This window comes from Cavia porcellus, unplaced genomic scaffold (genome assembly GCF_034190915.1).
Source record: "Cavia porcellus strain 051 isolate PalLab524CR breed Dunkin Hartley unplaced genomic scaffold, mCavPor4.1 scaffold_29, whole genome shotgun sequence".
Lineage (NCBI taxonomy): Eukaryota > Metazoa > Chordata > Mammalia > Rodentia > Caviidae > Cavia > Cavia porcellus.
In genome coordinates this window covers 16911807-16931106 of record NW_026947512.1, presented here as the reverse complement: position 1 = coordinate 16931106, position 19300 = coordinate 16911807, and the positions used below count along the sequence as shown (strand labels likewise).

At 47.2% G+C, this 19300-nt stretch overlaps 1 long non-coding RNA gene across 1 annotated transcript; it reads left to right on the top strand.

Moving 5' to 3' along the window:
* The first annotated feature begins 1862 nt into the window (after positions 1–1862).
* LOC134473903 (uncharacterized) lies at positions 1863–18969 on the top strand. Its single transcript, XR_010044384.1, has 3 exons — positions 1863–2061; positions 11231–11349; positions 18778–18969. It is a non-coding gene; the product is annotated as an uncharacterized LOC134473903 (long non-coding RNA).
* The last annotated feature ends 331 nt before the right edge of the window (positions 18970–19300 follow it).

Here is a 19300-nt window from a genome sequence, read left to right as displayed (position 1 = left end):
GGAAGACACAGGCGAGGGTCTGTCCTCCAGGTCCCAGATGGCTCCCTACTTCCCACACCCTGCCAGAAGGGCTAGTGCACCTGGACTTCCCAAGTAGACAGGTAGAACCTGGGAGGAGGACTTGAGCTTCTGGGTTGTGGTGTCCAGTATCTTTGATATTTTGCTGACTGTAGTTCTTTGCTGGCTGTGGGAGAGAATAATGGTGGGAGGGATCCAGGAAAGGCCTCTGAAAAGAATTTTTTACTCATAAAAATGGATAAAGACTGGAAAAAAATGACTCAGGGCTGTTTCAGCAGTCTTGGATAGAAAGGCCAGCAGGGTGCAGCTTAGCTGGGCTTCCATTGAGCTGGGGAGGAGTCCTCAGCCTAAAACATGGGGTTCAGTGAGGAGCCCAAAGGCAGAAGCCATCTGGGTGGTGAGGACTCTTCTTTCAGCAAAACAGTCTTCTCTGCAGCACAAGAGGGCACCATGGTGAGGGCATCAGATGGGAGCAGACCTTGGGCCTCTGCCTATTTGGAACAAATACTCCTCCATCTCCACCATGAAGAGGTCCATGGCGCGCACTTCCTTCTCTTGTCAGGCAGACTGGAGGATGCTTTTCTGTTCCAAACCTGTGCAAGCCTGGAAATACCCACATGCTGAGCGATGGCTCAGCCAGAGACCACAGAGTCCCGGATCTGTGAGTCAGCACAGGAGCCAAACCCCAGCTTATATGGTGAGAAGGCTTGGAGGTGTTTCAGTCTCAGACTGAGCCTCCTGCAGGCGTACTGTAAGTCGAGGACAAGGACCGCTCTGTGTCAGTGGAGAGAGACCTGGTGTCTTTGGTTGGCACGATTTCATCTGCTATCTCTCTTGGTGCAGTTCCATCTGTTTTTCCTCTGTGGTGAACATTTGGGGATCACAATAATAGTGCTACAGTTTGGGTGTTGAGGGTCCCTCAAAGGTCTCCATGTGGAAAGCTTAGTCCCCAAAGTGGCATCACTGGGAGGGGGTGGAGCCTATCGGGGGGTCATAGGTCACTGAGGATGTGCCATCGAAGGGAATTGTGGGAGCTCTTCCTTTTTGCTTTCTGTTCATCATGTGAGCAGCTCTACATGACATTCCTGCCCTGCCACAGGCCAGTGCCATAGGACCAATCCATTGAGCATTGCAAGCTCCAAAACTGGAAATCAGAATAACTTCTTTAGAAACTGAACAGATGGGCATTGTTACAGTGAAGACAGCTGACTAATACAGGTGTCTGTTTTACTCACTGGTAGTCTTGGGGTTCTGAAACACACTAGGAAAACCCAAGCAAGTTAGTGAAGTGAATTTCTCTACAAAGTAGCACTGCTGAGTCCTCAGCTGGCTGCCGCAGACCCCTCTGCCTAGTTCCTTTCCCCTTTGGTCCCCTCTTCTTCACTTTCTATTACTCTTCTCTCTTTTCCTCCTTCCTCCTCTTGCTTTTTTCTCTCCTTCCTTCATTTCTTCTTCCTTTTTCTTTCATTTTCCTTCCTTTCTTTCCTTCTTCTTTTCTTTCATCCCTCAGTTTCTTTACTTTCTCTCATGACTTGACCTGGCCCTTGGTTGAACAGAGCTGTGTGCAGAGCTGTGTGGGGAGATGCATTTGTAGCATGCACTTTTAATAGGAAGCTCCCCCAAAGCCTAATTTTTTATGAAAATGTGAAGCTGGGGGCTCAGTGTGTGTTCTTTCTGTGGACCTTCCCAGGACCTACCTTGCTCTGGGCATTCTGAAAGAACCGAGTCAGATCTGTCCACGGGGTGGCTGAATAGGTCTGCCTCGATGTGAGGTCACTATGACCATACATCAGAGCCCATGTTCCTGCCAGACTTGCTGATTCTTAAAATTCCTTTATGACAGTAGAAGCCTTTCCAAGCCACTGTGAGAAATCAGCTTTATTTTCCTAATGTGACTGACTCTGGATATTGCAACTCTGCTCCCAGAAGACACATCAATCATAACAGCACTGTGAGAAAGTGCAGACAACTACAAGTGACCGCCTTTCGCAGAAGAGACTAATTTGTGGCATAGAAAATAATCACAGAGGAATTTTTGAAAAGGTGAGATCAGTGGGGTGGGGGAGGCAAATGTCAGCGTTCTAGTCATGATTTGGTTGAAACATCAACTTCTAGAAAATCTCTGAAAATTACTTTTTAGTTCTTCTGGCTGTCTATACCTTCTGTCTCGAGGCCTCCTGTCATGAAAAATAATCACTCCTGTGGATAATGAATGAACAGAGAATTTGCAAGATTTTTCATCCACCGACAGGTTTATCCCCCGTATGGGTGTGCAGCTGCAATGGTGCTTTAAGAGGACCCGGTCCCCGCCGTGCAGCCTCACCTGCGGAATGTAGCTGGTCTGTGGTGCACCCCAAGTCTCCCTCCCCTGGCTTCCCTGCTGGTCATATCCATGCACCTGTATAATCCTTTTCCCTGCAGGATGCAGACTTGATTCGGATGGAAGAGATAACACGCCCAGCCCCACACTCAAGCTGTGAAGAGATTGTGGTGTCCACATTGGCCGGCCATGCTCTCTCAATTGTTTCTTCACTTTCTTTTTCTTTCTCTTCTTCTGTCTTCCCAGCAGCTGTGTGTGAGGACTCTGAGCTGACGGAGGAGCCTGCAGCCCAGGAGTGGAGGCATTTATAACCAGGTGGCCTGCCCCTGGAACAGCCCCCAGGAGACCTCCTGCTTCCACGTCCTCTTCTCTTTTCCTCTGATTGTTGCCCTTCCTCCACCTCCTCCTGTTTTTTTCCTCCTCTTCTTCCTCTTCCTCCTGCTCCTCCTCTTTCTGTTTCTTCCTCTCCGCCTTCCTGGTGACCCTGAGCTGGGTAGCTTTGCTCTGTCATGCCCTCCCCGCCATGATGCCCTAACTTCATTACAGGCCTAAGGTCAGTTGGGTCAGCCAGTCCTGGGCTGGAACCTCTCAAGCCCAGTGAGCATTCCATCATTTAAGCAGTTTGTCTCGGGTATTTTGTCACAGGGAAAAGGTGATTATCAGCAGCCATCCTGCACATGGACACGGCACACAGCACATGTCCACCCTGCCCCGCTATCTAGTCTACACAGGAGAATGCAGCAGAGGTCAGCAGTGTGGAGACTCAGCCATCCTAGATTCTTGTCTCATGCAGGAGATGGTAAATCTTTGTTGTTTCAAATCACTGAGTTTTGGAGTCATTCGTTTTGTAGCATGGGTGACTACTACACCAAAATATCACCAATTCTTGATCTTTTCAGTGTCTTTGGACCACTCCATTCTCCACTGTCCCTATTTTTTTTTGTCTTTTTCCTTTTTATCGGTACCAGGAATTGAACTCACGACTGTCTGCTTGCAAGGCAGGTGCTTATGCCACTGAGCTAAATCTCCAGCCCCTCTACCATCCCTATTTATTGTACTCAAGAGTCCTGACTTTTTCTTCTACTTCCCTTAAACCTCTTCCTTTGGTTCTTCTTTTAGGTACCTCCTCTGTGTGCTTGGATTGAACATCAGGCCTTGCCCTCATCTTATTGTCTCTCCAGATGTGATGGTGCGGAGCTCTCTTTTGACTCGCAGGCTCTGTGCTGGAGAGACCCTCACTACCGTGGGGACACATTATGGTCTAGTGTCAGTAATGACCTCCAGAACCTATCCTGGGCCTTTCACCTGCCCCAGGTCTGACCCAACAGCAGGATCCAAAAGTAAGCTGATTTGCTAGAGCCGGAAAGCTTAACCAGACACTCTGGCAAGGCTTTCAGTGAAAGCTGAAATAACCTTCTTATCATGAGAAAATTCACTGGATTGTAGCTCCCAGCCCATTCTCATAGCCCCTATCAATCAGGGCTTTCCTGCATTTGTTAATGACGAATGGCAAATGGTTGGGCCATTACTTTGTAAAAACAAGATGCTGTATTCAGACATTTTTCTTTCCTCTCTCTTTCTTCTACCCCCACCTCACTTAATAGCTGTCATTCTTTAGGTCCAGGCAGCATTTCATTCACCGTTATCATTATTTTTGGAAGGTATATGTTAAAATGATCAGATCTGGGTTTCATTGCTGGGCTCTGGTGTCTTAAGGTAAACAGTCCCTGAAAGTAAGCAAGTGTTCAGCTACATCCTCTCAATCATCCCGGTCTCATGATAGTTCAGGCCTTGGAGTAAGTCGGAGGCCAGTCCCAGGCTGGGCAGGAAGACTGGAATTCAATTCACTAGATTGCCAACAGATACGGATGGCTCAAATTAAATCCAGTCTTTCTGTGTGGGTTGGAGAGCATCTGGCCTTGACTGGAAATTAGACATGACATTCCTCGCGTATTGTCACTAAGGAGATATTATACTAATAGATGAAATGTTTGGCGACAAGAGACAAGTGCTTTGCATTCAGGAGGGTCCTGGTACAAACGGGCTGAAAGGATGAGCTGAGACTGCTGGCGCTCCCTAGGCACCTGGGTGTTCCCCCCGCTTAATCTCACTGGATTACTTCATCTGTGACCGTACTTTAGCCATCATCCATCATCCTTCCTGGAGTGTTTTCTCTGGGCCATGATTTCTCTGGAGTCCTGGACCCACACATCTAGTAGCCATGGACACATGGCTTTGTCCCTAGGAACTGAGAATGCTTCAGGTCCAAGACTGGGCTTGCCATCTTTGCCCAGAGCTGCTCCTTCTTCCTTTTCTGGAAACCCTCTGCTTCACTCAGTCTGAAACCTGGGTCAGGTTTGCCTCCTACTTCTCCCTGACACTAGGCTGGTGGTCAGTCAGTGCATTTGGCTGTTCCTATGTTTTGCCTGTCTCTGAAAGTTGGTGCTTCGCTTATCCTCATGTCACCCTCTTGGGTGACACCCTCAAGGGTGGCCCGAGGCCAGGTCATCCTCTGCACTTGCAGATGGATGAAGACAAAGCAGTTGTGCTCGCAGGCTCTGTGCTGGAGAGACCCCTCACTGCTGTGGGGAACCTGCCCAGGCTGTGAGTGTGACCCTGTCTGTTGCACCTCTGTTGATCTGACCCCACTCCCCTCTCCAGTCTCATCACCTTTTTCCTATCACACACTTCGAGCTGTATGTTTCAGGCACAATGAACTGCTGAAAGCTACATTTTGTGGTTCGCTTGCTTGGAGCTCTCTCTCCTCAGGACTCAGCCTGTATGAACTCAGTACAGACACCACCTCCTCAGAGAAGCTTTCCTGCCCCGAGGCTGGGCCGGTATTCCCTGGTGTGTGCTTGGAGCCTGCTATTTTCACTCTGCCATGCAATCTTGCTTGCCTGCTTGGGAGCAGGGATGTCTGTGGTCCTTAGGGTTCAGGACCATGTCTACGCCCCAGGAAGGAATTAGTCAGAAAGTGACTGGCAGCCACAGGATGTGGAGAGTCTACGGAGGGGGAATGCCCACCTGCTGGATTCCAGTCCGTAACAGAACCTCCTGCAGCCCTGGCTCTTCCAGCAAGGAAAATCAGCTGGTAGAGTGTGGCCCAGAGCCTCAGGGTGCTGGCCGCAGTCCCCGACCCTCCTCTCACCGGGCTGGGCTCATGAGCATCTAAACCAGAGGCAGCTGGAAGCCTGACGTGTAGCAGGCGGCGCTGGTGTGAGGACCTGAGGCCGGTGTGTTAAGGGCTGCTTTGGTGAATGGCTGACGAACTTGCAGTTGTCCCCTGACCCCAGAAGCCTGGACCCAGGGCCATGAACTCATGCTTTCAAGAGCAGGGGGCTGACAGAGCAGACTTGATAAGAGCCTTGGTTGCCAGATATGATAATAATAGTCTCATTTATTAATATAAAAGCCCGTTAATAGAGGCGGCACTTTTAATTAGCCAACACGGCCACAATATTAATTTTTATCCAGAGTTATTTAAGTCCAGGAGGCTTCCTCCTCTCTTCTGTTAGCACTTAGCTGGAGGGCGATGGAGAACATTTGTAATTGGATTTCTGTGCAGGACTTAATTATAAGGAGACAATAAAGCCCCTGAAATGCGGCAGGTTCTACTCTGCTAACTATTATTTTCCAGAGACACACTTGGGCCAATGAATGCACAGATTTATCTAAATTATAATTTTTAAACTTAACAAAGCTTCCCCCCCCTCCCCCAGGTCTGCAGGAGGGCAGACTGCAAGGAGAGAGGCACAGAGGCGGATTCTCCATTCCTGTAATCGAGTCTCTCACTCCATGGGCCACTGCGCGGCTTCCTCAGGCCTCTTGGGATCTTGAAAGTGTATTTTCTTCCCTTGGCCAAATGGCTTATTAATAGAATTGGTTTATTTATATCTCGCCCAGAAAAGTCCCAATGTGATACAGCAACAGGGAGATATCGAGCCAATTAGTTGCTGGACTTGTTGTCGTGGGGGGAAATCTAGTTATTAATTTACTGCCCTTCATAGTGGCAGAATCAATTCAGAGGAAACCAGGAGAAAAAGCAAGAAAAGAGGCACAGGCTCAGAACACCTTCGAGCACTCAGAGAGGCAGAGCAAACCGCTGACCCCTTGGCTGGCTGAGAACCACAGGGAGCAGGGAGCCCGCAGCCACCTCTGTGTTGGTGACGTGGGTGTCGTGGAGCATCTAGGGCCTGTCTTTGTGCTTGCTTCTCATGACCACTCTGTGAAATGGCTTATTTCATACTGCTGTGTAGAAGAGGCTGGTGCATTTGTGTGTATGCTGTGTGCCGTGTCCCCTCCAGGTCAGGCTTTGGAGACACTGGTGGACGAGACAAACCCTATCCTCCTACAAGGTGCATGTGGCTCCATGTGACTTCCCAGGGCTGCTGGCCAGCTCTGACAGTGTCAAAGTCTGGGGAATGGCTTTGTCTGTCTTAAGGTGCTTGGCTTGGTGTGACTCCTATGACACGGATGCTGGGATTGGCCACCACTCTCCTGACCTCAAAGCCTGATGGACGGAAAGAGGTCAGTAGTGGGAATGAACAGTGTAGGGGCAGAGGAGCTTTTACTGTCTTCTGAGAGTGCCTGTGGGAGCGGAGGAACTCAGGGTGTGTATATACACTTTAAATTGTGGGTCAGGGAAGTAGTCAGAGGTAGAATGCAAAACTAGGGTTTGGAAGAAGTTGGTGTGGGAAACAGTAAGTAAGAAATAAAACACCTGCAATCCTACTGCCCCCTTCAAGTCGCACCATAACAAGCTGTGCACAGCTTTACATATCATTAAAATCTCTCTGAGGACATAATTTTAAGGAAAAAGGTAGTATCATGTCTTGTGGACATATTATAATTTATTACGTTTCCCATATTGTTAGATATTTAATTCATTTCTACTTATTAAAAATTATGTTAGAGAAAGAGACACATATGTCTGTCCTTATTTTTACTTGCTCAGAAGTGGAATTATCGCAACAAAAAGAATGTGTAGTTTACAGACTCGTGAGACGTCGCTGACTTCGGACTAGAACCCCTTACAGGTTTCCAGCACGCTAGCAGAGCAGAGAGAGGCCGTCCTCACGCTGTCCCTCCCCCCCAAGGCTCAGCGTCGGCTTTCACAAGAGTGTGCTAATTTGCCAGGGCAAAAACTCCATTTCATTGTGCCGTCTTCACACGTCAGCTACAGAGGAGCTCAAGCAGCGCCCTGCAGGTTTAAGCCATCATTTGTGTTTTTTCTGCAAATAGGCTATTCTTGCTCTTTGCACATTTTTGTTTTGGTTTTAGTGGTTTTTTTTATGTTTAAAAATGCTATTTCATATTCTGAGAATATTAACTTGTTGATGTTTTTGTTGCAGACATTTTGTCCAGGTTGACTTCACTGTTTATTTTTAGTTTCCATGATGTGTTTTTCTAGAGATGAATTTTTAAGCCACAAAATATATCAATTTTTTCTTCATGATTTTTTTCCAGTTGTCTTTAAGCTTAGAAAGTCCATCTCTGCACTGACATATACATACTAAGCATGTGTGTATTCTAAGTATCTCATGGCTTTATTTCTAAAATTTAACTTTAATTCATTCAAAATTCATTTTGTTCTCTGTAATATGGTGAGGATTTAAGTTGATTTTGCTCTTAAATAGTTAACTGCATATTCAAGCACTGTTTATTAAAGAATGGTTTCTTTCCCTGTTGGTTTAGATACTGCCTTTATCACATACTAAATTTTCTTAATATATGGTAGACTATTCTGAGCTATTTTATTGTTCGATTGGTTCTATTATAATCACACTGTTTTATCATTGTGTCTTTATTATTTTACATATTTTAAAATATGACACATTTGTATATGAAAATAATATTTTTAATATCTGGAAGAACAAATCTTTTCACAATTGCTCTGCTTTTAGGGAAAAACAAAAAGCTATTTCAGCTCATTCTTTTCCAGATAAATTTCAGAATTATGTTGTTTAGGTCTGGGAAACAAAGATCCCATTTGGGATTTTTGTGAGTGATTAAATTCAACATAGATCTTAATTTGTGAAGAATTGTATCTTTATACCATTATACAATCTTTCCATTCTAAGCAACGGCAATAACAGATTTTGTTTTCTTTTTACACTGATTTTTTTTCCAGGTTAACTCTTTGATCTAAATGGAATTGTAGTGTAAGTATGAGATGAGAAATAAAACTGATTTTTTTCCAGTTCCCTTTTCCTCCAAATCCTAGTTTTGTACACTTTCTTCAATGATTCCCAATTTTTTAAAAAATCGAGTCTATATATATTAGGACCTTTGAGATGTGCTCAAAGCATGCATTAAACGTCTGGATGAGAAACATATTACAGTGAAAGACACACTGCCATTAATCCCCCTCAATCCTCCTTCATGCCTCTGACACACTTACCTCATGTTCTTATCACTTTCTGAAGCTGTCCTGGAAGTCCTTCTGTATTAAGTGTCCTTCTGAGCTATGATCAAAGGCATGTGCATGTGCTGTGTGTGGGTGTCACCCACTGGAAAGGCAGCCTGGTCAAACCATTACAGGTGTCTTCATTCACCTTATCCACTGGATCTGTCACTGTGAGACTTCTAGGTCTTCTCCACAATCAAAATGACCCTGAAAAGTTATTGTTTATATCTAGATGTCACGCTCTTCGGTGGCATTGGGTCCTGGGGGTATCATAGCTGACTTGATGTCAGGAGGCGGAGTCTGCTGTGACCTGGGAGGGTGCATCTCTCTCCTGGGCTCCTCCCTTGACTCTGCTTTGCAGTGGTTGTGGGGTGAGTCGCTCTCCTCTGCCCGGGACCTTCCATCACTCTGCTGACCATGCGAGGATGGAAGCTTAAAATCTGCACCAAAATCACCCTCTGCTCCTTTAAACCATGGGGTTGGGCATAATGTCCCAGTGATGAGAATGTGACTAAGACAAAAGGTCAGTGCTGTGAATGGATTCAATATGGAGGGAGCCAGGACAGCACTACTAAAGATGCGGAAAGGACTCTGGAACTGCTTCAGAATGGGCAAGAGGCATGGGAGTGTTTGAACGAGGTGAGTTATTTTGAATGGGATTAATGACAGTGTGTCTTTTTTTGGCTTTTTCCTTTTTATCGGTACCGGGGATCGAACTCACGATTGCCTGCTTACAAGGCAGGCGCTTATGCTGCTGAGCTAAATCCCCAGCCCCCAACAGTGTGTCTTTTATCGCAATACATTTTGCAAAGTAATTATTTACTGTATTTTAAATCACACCTCCTATTTCCAGACTACCTGTTTGATCTCAGTGATCTGCTGTATTCTGTTGTCGATGTTCTTTAGTGCATCAACGGTGCTCAAACAGTGGTTTGATTATTAGTGCTTCTCTAGTACTAGCTGCAAGCACCATCCGTTTAAATAGCTCATGGAGTCCCTTCCTGGTTTCTTCCCTGCCAGGATTCATTTTCTGAAAGCAGTCAGCCTGAGGGTCAGCATCTCTAGTTAGATGCTTTTTAGTGGCTCAAGGTACTTACACAGGACTTCCAGTTTGAGTTTGGCAAACACCTGGGCAGGGAAACTGATTCCTGCTCTCCACCTCTCCCTTTCTCCCAGGTTAGCTGAGCCAGGTTTCCACCTGTGTGGTGTTCAGGCTCCACATTCTCCCAAGAAAGGAGTGACCAGAGAATTTGAGGGAGGTGGTATGGATGAGAACGGTCTTCTAAAGCCCTCTGCACGTCCCAGGTACTTGCTCTGTGCCAGGCTGTGTAAAGGACATTATTACATTCACTAGCTCTAATTTTTGCCATAACCACCTGGTAACCAGTTACTATATTTTCCACATTAGAAGAGTAGCCTGGGGGAGCTAGAAATTTGTAGACCATCACCCAACACTAAACAGCAAACCTGTGTTTCACCTGAGCGGGGTCTAACTCCCAAATCCATGGTTGCTACTTCTGGCTGGTGAATGACTCAGTCAGAGAAATACTTGAGGTCCCTCCCCAAGGATGCTTCTCACTGGCATTTATGTCATGGCTTATGTCAGTGGCCCCCAAGCCTCATGAATTACGGACTCAACCACATTTAGTGTTTGTGATTGGTTCATTGTGTAGCACTCGGATTGGTGGTGTGTTTGTGCCTTGTTGTTTGCGGTGGCCATGAATAGCTACCCTGCCAAGCCATGCTGCCTTGGAGCCAGCTATGTGTGGACTGAAACCTCCAAGAACTGTAAGAAATAAACCTTTCTTCCCTAACCTTGGGCACCAGGTATTTTGTCTCAGTGACAAGTAAAAAGTAACTAGGGCAATTTATCATCTCTGGTAAAACATTTTCAGCTCTTTGAGCTTTGAAGAGTCCAACTCCAGCTCTCCTGCTGAGAGGATCAGGGAAGCCATTCTGTGGACAGACAGATCTGGCTGAGATGACAGACCCAGATAGAATCTTAAAATAATATCATTCATTTATTGAGGAGCAACTAAAAAAAATCTAAATGTGCTTCTAATTTTGATCAATAAGCAACTGTGTACACTGTCACTTTTCTGCCTTATTACAGTGGATTCTCTTCTTTCCCACCTGAAGAGATTTTGCATTTGTGTACAGATGTATCGACATAGTTCCTTGTTTGATTTTCAGTGCCCTGTACTGCTCTGTCACGTAGATAATCCACAATTTAATAATTCTGAGTGTGGTCTGGGGTGTGCAAGGCAGGAACACACTGATAACAAAGGATTCCTATTTTATGGGGAGTTTTGTTTTGGGAGTCATGGGAGTGAAATTTGCAAATGATGACTTTTGAGCAGGCTTTGGATACAGATAGAGCCCTGGGCTTGGGGTCCACATGCCTGGATTCTGATCTTGATGTTTTCTGTTGTGTACCTGGTGTTTCTTTGTTTGATGTTTTTTTTTTTTTTTCTTGCTCTCAGATTTTAATTTTGCCATTCTAATAACCACACAAATCATGAAATGACACATGTGGAGGCAACCCGGAGGCCAGGCAACTTGCCTGATATCACCTTTGCCATCTGAGGAATCTGGGAAGCAGGTTGGTGTGGGTCTTGAGCACCCTCCTAAGAAGGCCTGGAATGGCCCTGTGTGGAACACTGTCACTCCTGCCCAGCCCAGCTTGGACCTATGAGGTCCTTTCCCCTCTGGACAGCTTGACAGGGACTGTATGCTGCAGCTATTGCTCTGCACGGCTGGAATGCAGGGCCTTGATGAGTGCACTTCCTAGAAGGGATCAGAAGGGCCAAGATGAACCAAGACACAGGCACATGGCGGGTCAGGATCACAAAGACAAGTGGGACTTTGAGCCCTAGGAAATCTGCCCTTGGAAGCTGCAAGTCAGGGGTCTGAGGGTACCAGGAGCTTCCCTAGGAAGAACTGCTGCATGGTGGGGGCTGTAACTCGGCTAACAGAACAATAGCAAGTCTGTGTTGCATTGAAGGGAACAGAGATAGAGGGAGACCAGTTGCCCAACACTAGAGGGACACAGTATGGGGAGAAGGGGAGGACGCAGAGGGACGAGGCAATTGTATCATAGTTCTCCAAGATCAGAATTTTCTAAGCACAAAGGTCAGAGAATATCGAAAGCAATGTTTTCACCAGAGCTCCTACACTGGGCCCCAGGTCCTGATCCTCCTGGTGCTTTCTCGTGATTCTGGTAAATACAATTTTAATTAGTGCAAGGACACACAGGGAAGAAGTGGATGGTGAAGGGAGCCTGGTACAGGAACGTCCCCATACACCCAGACAGGCCGGGGTGGGTGGGAAGGTGCTAATGTCCAGCCCCTCTGACATCAGGATTCAGGGCTGTGCTCTAGTCCTCCACCCCTGGCTTCCCAGATAGTGAAGCCATCCTTGTCCTTGAAGGTTTTCCTGAGGGTTGGGTGGGCAGAGAGGTAGGTAAGAGTGAAAAAAATCAGAAGGAAACAAGTTTAGTTCCCAGCATCCCTTGCCCTTGTGGAGGAGGGCGGAGTCTTTCTTTTCCTTTCTCTCTCTCTGGTTCCGAGATGGAAGTTGACCAGCTCAGCTCTCTTTTCATTAGTGGTCAGCTCTGAAACAGCAGTCTGCTCACTAAGGCAATGCAATCTCTTTTTACATAATCCACTTACTCTGGGAAGTTGAGGCAGGAGGATTGAAAATTCAGGGTGAGGAGGGTAATTTACAGACTTAGTGAGGGGGGATGTAGCTCAGTGTGAAGCCCCAGTATGCACCCATCCCATCAAAAATCATCTCTCAACTCTTCACTGAAAGGAAGCGATAGGTTTGCAATATAACAAGACCCAGGAGAGGTAAAGGTTAAATAAATCTCTAAACCTTCTGTGTTGGGCAGTCCTGGCCTCTGTGTAAATAGACATCATCTTCTGCTTCTGTCCTTCTTGCTCCTCAGGTTACACAGGTGAACTTTTCCTACTTCTTCCTGTCACTGTTTGATCCCAAGACCACGACCAGGCCTCTACCTGTTCCCTGCTCTCCTAGTTTAGCAGAGCACTTGTTGATCTCCTGTGGGTGAAAATAGTTATGTTGACTGAGTTTCACGGCCTCAGGAGCACATCAGGAGGTCTCTGGAGACCAGTCCCCGGGGTGGAGGTAGAGAGGACAAAGTCAGGTGGCTGAGACAAAGCAAGAGAGTCCAGGCAAGGAGGCTGCCCTGGCAGGCCACTAAGTCAGCAAAGCAGGCAGTGCTGCACAGGGTGCCTTTTGCTCTGTCAACTGGTGGCCACTTCTCTCTGCTCTTTGCTATTCCAGTCCCACCTTTTGCTGCTTGGTCCCTGTTTCGGCTCCTTGGGTGGCCCTTGTTCTCCTTACACCTGTGAATCCAATGCCACTGTCTGAACTTGGATTCTTGTCTGACCTTTGACACCTCTGTCCAACTGCTCTGCACCACAGCTGTGGTTCAGAGGTGCCTTGTCCAACAAGAAGACTACTGGACTCTCAGAACCAGGCAGGACCTTAGGGAGCCCATCAGCAGGGTTCCTTGGAGCCTTAGGGCTGCTCAAAGCTGCTCTGAAGGCCAGCATAGGGTGGTGGAATGAGGAGACTGGGCAGGAAAGGGCAACAGATAAGACGGCCTTGGCTCCCCATTTCTGTGCCCATCAGAGCAACCCTATTTGGATGTGGATTCTATAGGAACCTCCCTTCCTTGCTTCTCTCTCTCCCTTTTCTTCCTTCCTTCCTTCCTGCCTGCCTGCCTGCCTGCCTGCCTGCCTTCTTTTCCTCCCTCCATCCTCCCTTTTCCTCTTTCTTACTCTTTTTTTTTGCTGTCCTGGGACTGAGCTACCTCTCTAGCATTTTTAAATTTTTAAATTTTGATACAGGGTCTCACTAAGTTGCTAACTTACCTAGGTTGAGTTTGAACATTAGTTTTTCCTGCCTCAATCTCCCAGAGTGCTGGGATTAGAGGCTTGCCCTGCTTCTCTATGACATTTTTTTGATAAACCTTGTGAACAAAGGCTCTTTTCATAACCCTCAATTTATAAAGGAGAGATATGAGATTAAATAAGGAGAAAGGTTCTATCAAAGACTGGTTTTCTAGTAGATAAGGGCATTAGAGGGAGATATGCTCCCATTGGGGTGGATTCCTGAAGCCACAGGCTCAGGAGCACAACCTGACCTGCGTCTCTGAGTCTTGGTGTTTCTGTGCCTGCAGTCACTCTGGCTGAGAGAGAGAGAGACCTGAGGGACCAGGATACTTGGCCATTGCTGAATTAGGCTGGAACTCTGAGGATCCCTTGGCCATCCAGCCTTCTGCATTCAGCACTGCATGCTGGGACAGGCAAAGCACCTCTCTGAGTTCTGTGGTCACTAATGCCACAGCTTGGGGGGACCTGGGCTCAAATCCCAATAAAATTTCTAGGCTCCATATGGTTTTGAATTTGTTGTGTAATCTATCTGAGTTTCATCTCTAAAGTGAGAGCTAACAATACTCATGCTTCCCCAGGCTTTTCACAGAGGCCAGCAGATCACCTCTGTGAAGTGCTAACCACAGTACCAGCTACCCAGGAAATGCACCACACAGCCCCAGGTCATCCCCACCAGATGAGCATGGTGACCAGAGAGGTGTCAATAACCAGGAGGCCAGTGCTGGGACCCTTCCTCGTGCTTCACAGAAAGCAGAGGATGGAGAGTAAAGACCCTAGGACATGTTTTCAGACAATGGCCAAGAGGACTGTTATGGTTTATGTCTAGATGTTTCCCAAAGCCTCATGCAGGTGGGCTTCTAGAGTTGTGACTGATTCATGGTCTACTGCTAGGATTATGAGTGCTACACTCAGTTGGGTGTGATCTACATACAATATAAGGGACAGAAAGAGCCTTCTCGCTGTGTTCCCCTCTCTTTGCTCTTGTTGCTTGTGCTATTTTCCACTGACATGAACAGTTACCCTCAGCCATGAGCCACCCTGCCTTGGAGTCAGCTTACTATGCGCTGAAACTTCCACAAACTGTGAGCTAAATAAACCTTTTCTTCCTTAGCTTTGAGTGTTGGATTTTGTCCCAGCAATGAGAGAAAACTAACCAAGACAAGGACTGAGATTATAGGTTTCCTTTCTCCCTCCACATTCTCATCCTTCTCCCAGGGTAATGAAGCTGAAATAGAAACCTTAGGCTGCTCTGTGTTGGAGGGCAGCAGATGGTGCAGCCTCCAAGCAGCCACCATATAGGTTTCCTCTGAAAAAGCTCTTGTGACCTTCGGAGTCACCAACTGTCGGTGGTCAGCACAGGGGCTCCCTTTACACCTTCCCATTCCAAGCTCTTCTCCTGTGGAGTACTGTGGTTCTAGAAAAAGGAGGCCTCTAAAAAAATAGGGACCTGAAGTGAAAATCAGGGCCTGAGAAATGGAGCCAGATGAAAATGGAGAGCCTAGGAGAGATGTGACTGGGGGATTGAAAAGACTGGAAAACAGCACGGTTCCTGAGATGAAGCTATGGTCACATGTTTTGCTTTTCATCACTTTCTGATGTGTGCCTCTTGGGTAAGGCTCATAGGATATGGGCTGGGATAATATGGATGCTGACTAATTCAGGAGAAAATCCAGTAGAGAATGGCTTCTGACTTTGCCCACTGTTATTCCCTGTGGTAAACCCAAGAGTCATCCACTTCCCTGACCAGGAGTTGAAACCCTCTCTGGTCCTCTGTCACTCTAGGCCTTGAGTGCTCCCCACACTCTGTGGACAGCTCTCTTTTCTTCCTTGGTTGTCTAGCAAAGGTTAGGATCTTTCAAAAGCATTTTCTACTAGGAAACTAAGAGAGAAAGAAACTGGATGAGAAAGCACCCAAGTTATAGATCACAAGCACTGAGCTAAGTCTTAGTGTCTGATGAACAGATTGACTCATCTTCCTTCCCTCTGATGGCTGATTTTATGTGCAGTCGTGGTAGGGAACGGTGCCCAGTTGTTTGGTCAAACATCAGTCAGTCTAGATGGTTTGAGAAAGTATTTTTGTAGATGTGATTAACATTTAAATCAGCAGACTTTGAGTAAAGCAGATTACCCTCCATCATGTGGATGGATCTCATCCAACAGTGGAAAGTCTTAAAAGACTTGCCAAGAGAGAAGAAATTCTGCCTGCCTCCAGACTAAGACTGTAGCCCTAAGTCTGCTAGACATTCCAGCTTGCCAGCCTGCCCTTCGGATTTCAGACTTGCTAGCTCCCACAATTGCAGGATCCAATTCCATAAATAGTCTCTTCTCTCTTCTGTCCCTTTCTCTCCCTCTCTCCTTTTACACACACACACACACACACACACACACACACACACACACACACACACCTTGTTGGTTGATTGGTTCCCCTTCTCTGGAAAACCCTTGTTAATACCCTTAAGACTAAATGAGGATCAAGGTGCTCATACCCTTCCTGAAGGAGTGACAGGAATGTCTCTCTTTGACTCTGCTGAGTCTGCAGAGCATTCCATCCCATTTCCTTCTTTGCTTCCCTGGCTTCATGCTGGGAATGAGTCTCCCTGGATTTAAACTTTCTGCCTCCAGACTACCTGCCCATCAGTGACTCTGTCCCAGATATGAGTATAAGAGCAGAACTGTCCCCTGGTTCTCTGGGTCAGTGGACAACTTTCCTGCTAAACTCCATGCTTGCCGCTAAGATCTCATTCTGGTCAGCCTCTCAGGAGACATCAACCCTCACAGTGGCCAGCCAGGTCCTGTGAGTGGCCTTAGCATGTGGGTACTTGGCTTGATCCACTTCTACTAACTTCTATCTACCTGTAGCGGTTTTCCTGGCTGGTTCCTCATTGGTTTTGGGTAAACCTTGAGCCATCTCCTATTTTTGTGGGTCAAAATCTTGTCTTGCCTCCTAAGGACTTAACTCTTCGATACTAGATTTTATTTCTGAAACTATGTGCATTATTCAGCTTCTTTCAACAGCCAGATGTAGTCCTTCACCTCTTCCTGCCCCTGGCCCTGCTGGACAGCCTATGAAAAAGAATGCATGGCTAATTTTCTTGCTCTTTATTTATCTATTGTAATATTCACTGAATCCCTCACACACATTATCTTATTTAGCTCCTATGAAGCTTACTGATGCTTATTTGCTCCTCATTTTCTCTGTTTGAAAGTGGATGTGCAAAGAGGTTGTGTAACTTGCTCCATACTACACAGTGTGAGAATGAGCTGCAGCCTGTGCCAGTCTGAGTCCAGAGCCTGGGAGACATGAAACGTAGCCTGACGAAGGAGGCAGGCTGCGGACTAAAGATGATCCAGGCAGGGGTGTAAAATGAAGCCGAAAATGTGATGGGTATGATACAATGCCATGCAAAGTCCTGTGTGTGTGCTACGGCAGCCACAGGTTTGCATCAGACTCCCAGCAGCCGAAGCCGAAGGGGTGGACACTAGGTCCCTGGACTGCCTTCTCTCTATGCTTTCTTCCCGCATAGGTTTCCCCTCCACACCCAGAACCTCGATCTCTAGAATCCTGTTCTGCAGCTTGGCAACAAGTCTTTTGTCCTAGGAAAATGACCTTTAAATCCCTCCCAAGGAAAGGGGGGAGTCTTTCTCATGGTGCAAGAATTTGGTGTTGACATTAGCTTGTGAGATCGTAGGCAGCTGGAACATTAGGATTAGCCCTCACGCTATATACCTGACAGTGCCTGGTCTAGTGTCTTTTGCAGCAACTGGTGAACAGATGTGGGCTGCGTTGGACAAATGTGAATGTTAATGAGTGTTACTGTGCACTCTGCCGTCACGGCACCTGCTTGCTGCAAAAGAAGGGTCCACTTCTGGGGAGGACTTCTGGGGTGTGAACCTGTCCCAGAGCCAAGGAAAGGGAGCATTGTATAGTGGGAAGCTGCGGGAGCCAAATTCTGAACTTAGACATCCGTGGCACTAGCACTGAGGAACCATGTTCTCTTTTAGCAAATCCCTCAAGTTCTCTGAACTTCAGACTAAAGGGAAAAGGAGGGATCTGGTCATATGAGCATGAGCTGCCCATAGGAGAGGATCTCCAGGGCCTGGGATCTGGAGGTGATTCTCAAGTTCCATTCATTCAACAGCTCATCCATACTCAGTGTAGTTACTGAGCAGCTGCCATGGGCTGGGCCCTGCATTGTCCCGGAGACACAGCAAAGAACAGCACAAATAGGTATCTGGTGGGTTCTTTCCTCCTCTCCTTCCCCCCCCCCCAGGCTCCTGAAAACAGGGATGTCCCCAGTCCAACTGAGGCAAGATCAGCTGGGGGAAACTCAGGTAGAAAGACCCCAATGACCTCCCCTCTCCAGGTTTCCCTGGGTCTCAGCTGGCTCCTTTTGCAAAGCTGGGGACCAGGTCAGGCGCAACCCTGTCCTGCATGGTATTTCATGCCAGGTGTCACAGGGTCGCATTATTGCTTTTGCTGAGAGACAATTACATCAATTTCTCCACAGTAGAGTAGTGCTTCTTCTGGTTCAGGCTTGCATTTCCAACAGAAGAAGAGGTGATTTAATGTCAGTCAAAGGGAGCACATGGCTGGCATCTGCTGTACCACTAGGGCACACACTAATCCCACGCAGGCTCAGCCTGCTGCTCTGCATGCATGCTCTGCTCACTCTTAGAATCTGTATGTATCCCTGCTCTCCCTTTGGGAAGAGTGTGTGTGTGTAGGGCGTGCACTCATATGAGAATGGGGGACGTGTGGGTATCATAAATTTGGAGGCTGCTAGGTAGGGACCGAAGCATTTTCCCGACTGTTTCTCAGCACTGGCGCACATGTCGGGTCTCCAGAGCACACTTTTTCTCATCTGTATTTTCCCCATGCACTGCCCCGTGCTCATGTGTGAACAGGGCCTCCTTCCTCAGACTGAGGGCTGTGTTTCTGCTCCCTTCTCCTGCAGCAGCTTTTCCTTTGGGTTGGGTACCTGGACTCAGAAAGCCTCCTAAGGGAGGGAAGAATAGTGTCTTGTGTGTGATTGGCTCAGATGTCCTAGTGGGTCCTTGAGTTGTTCCTGTCTGTTTTCTATTTGTCCTGTCTATTGGCATTTCAGGATGGAAAATAGGAGCGGAAGTGCAGAAGGGCGGAGACAAGCATCCTTGGTGGAGGGCGCCACAGGTTGGGAGTCATGTGATCACATTGCTACCTGGAAGCCTCCTTGCAGAGCTGTGAAACATTTGCCTCTAGACTCTGTCTCCTCTCCTGGACAGGGCTGGTCCGCTGTGTTCTCCTGTTGCAACTGGGAATACCCACTGCCTCGTATCTTTCCCTCAACGGAAAATAAAGAAAATATAAAGTAAAACACAAAAACAAAAAACAAAAACCCCTGAAGACTTAAGTCTGCGCTGCTTCCCAGTGCCTAGCTGCCGTGTTTCCTTCTCAGAACCCTTAAGACTGCACACTCTGAAGTGATTGCAACAGCTGCAGCCCTGCCTTCCCATCTCCCATTCCATCCCCAGCATTCACCACATAGTTCCAGGCCAGGCATGCTTACAGAAGGATTTACACAAACAAATGCGTGTGCTTTCTGGAAAGAGCCAGGGGTGATGTCCTCCCTTAGGCCTGGGAAAGGGCCT